Source organism: Triticum aestivum, chromosome 5A (genome assembly GCF_018294505.1).
Source record: "Triticum aestivum cultivar Chinese Spring chromosome 5A, IWGSC CS RefSeq v2.1, whole genome shotgun sequence".
In the NCBI taxonomy this organism is placed as follows: domain Eukaryota; kingdom Viridiplantae; phylum Streptophyta; class Magnoliopsida; order Poales; family Poaceae; genus Triticum; species Triticum aestivum.
The window spans coordinates 270,537,068-270,539,106 of NC_057806.1; the positions used below are offsets into that span (position 1 = coordinate 270,537,068).

The following is a 2,039-nucleotide window of genomic DNA, read 5'->3' on the forward strand; positions in this document are numbered from 1 at the left end:
AAAGAAGTCATTTTTAATTTGAATTTCTATAATACATTTCACTTACTAGGTAGTTATAATACATGACCTTTACACTCAGTAATATATGAACTTCTTAGAATATAATTTTCATTGAGCAATTTTAAACATAACACATATATGAAGAAGGTCAAAGATGGGGACGTGGGTGCATCTACAGGTAAGAAAGTTTTGGCAGATCTTTTAACAATGCAAGGTCAAAAGAAGTCTCACGTCCATCAAAATTTCATAACCTGGAGTTCTGTACTTGCAAAAATATTAACTATCAAACATCATCACAACAACCTGAAGAAAAAAAGTTGGTTCTCATTGACATATCAACAAGCATGTACAGAGCACATAATCAGAACTTGTTCTCTACATCAACTTCACACTATGGTGCCCATCAGTAGCTGAGAGAGGTAGGGAGAGGTTCCTGTTGGGGCAGGGCTCATCAAAAGATGACCGATTTTTCTACCCTGGCCTCTTGGAGCACTAGACGAAGGAGAGGCGGGACTGTTGCAAGCTGCTCCTGCTGATGGCTTCGGGGTGGACTATCGCGACGCTCGGTGAGCAGGCGAGCATCCACGCAGTTGGGCAACGCCCCTCAGCTCATTATAGTGAGCAGAAGCAGTTTACTAATAGTAGCAGTAGCAGCTTGTGCTTTGAGAACAAGAAGCCACGAAGTGGAGAGAGGGCTTGAGGCCTGCGACTCCTGCTCCATTTTTCTTTTGCATTTTTTCCTGAAGGATTTCTGAAACTGAAACCAACATATCAAAACCCCAGTTTTTTGCTTGCACTGATACTATTGAACTTCAGAAAAATAGAATAGAACTAGAACTAGACAACACAATTTTAAACTGAATAATGAGGATAGATAATATTGTGAAGGACGTATGCGCCGAACTATTGTTTACATGGCTGGTGAACCTTGGTCAAAGCTAAAGTGGAATTGGCAGAACATACAAACATACATACACACATATATGGAGGGAGAAATTATATGTGCACACACTTAGTAATACACGAACCTTCTGGGTTAGTAATACATGAACTTCTTTATATAGACTTTTTTCTCACGTTCACATGCACATTTGTTTTTCAAAACAAAAGATCGGTATACAATTTGGCAAAAATGGAAACATGCACGCATATATAAGTGGTTGGGCAAAACAACAAACTGCGTGTATATGGCCATGGAAAGCCGCAGCTAACTCTCAAGAAGCAGAGAGGTGCCTGAGGAGGTGGACGGTGACTAGCACCCGAGTCTTTTTGTGTGCTCTGTTTTTTGTGGTGATAACAGGAAGAGAAGGTGTCGCGGCTGGGGATGGAAACTAGTAGAAATGACCCAGAAAACTATTCCATGGAGACAGTGCAGCCATTAGCCTACTGACCAACTACTTTTAATATACAGATTCACAAACATTCTACCTGCTATAATTTTTTAGTGCACATAATTGGTTAATGAACACATTGGCCCGCCGAATAATCAAACATTCGACTGAAGTATATTGCACTTACAGTGATACATAACCAGTTCAAGTTGTTGAGGTATAGAAAAACTTTAGGTTCTTTTACCTACACAATAACAGACACCTTTGAGAGCAGAATTTTACAATGGCAGGGTGGCCTCGATGCAGATGGACGATGGCGACCTCGATGAAAAAAGATGGATGCCCTATCACAAGGCCCTACAAAATATACATAGTTATAGTCCACTTCATGATCTTCAAAAAATCAACACACTGAACTTCTGGAGGACCAGATGCTGACCTTTTTTTGTTCGCAGTGCTGGTGCTGACCTGTAATTGAAGAGAGACCAGATGCATCCAGGGGAGAAAGAACGGTATGGGCATGGTAGGGAGCAGGACATTCGCCATGTGGGGGAGAAGGGAGGTCGGAGGCAGAGCGGGAGTGGCCATTGTACTATTTGGAGAAGGAATTCGTCGGCGATTGGGCAGGTCAGCGATAGAAGCCCAGGCAGATGTGGATCAGGGTCGAGGAAGACGGCCACCACCGTGATGGGCTGTAGCGGCCGGTGG

At 42.6% G+C, this 2,039-nt stretch overlaps 1 long non-coding RNA gene across 1 annotated transcript; it reads right to left on the bottom strand.

Annotated features, from left to right (window-relative positions):
- Window positions 1-262: 262 nt before the first annotated feature.
- LOC123106797 (uncharacterized) lies at window positions 263-1,632 on the bottom strand. Its single transcript, XR_006451506.1, has 2 exons — window positions 1,576-1,632; window positions 263-757 (listed from the first exon to the last, which is right to left on the bottom strand). It is a non-coding gene; the product is annotated as an uncharacterized lncRNA (long non-coding RNA).
- Window positions 1,633-2,039: the final 407 nt, after the last annotated feature.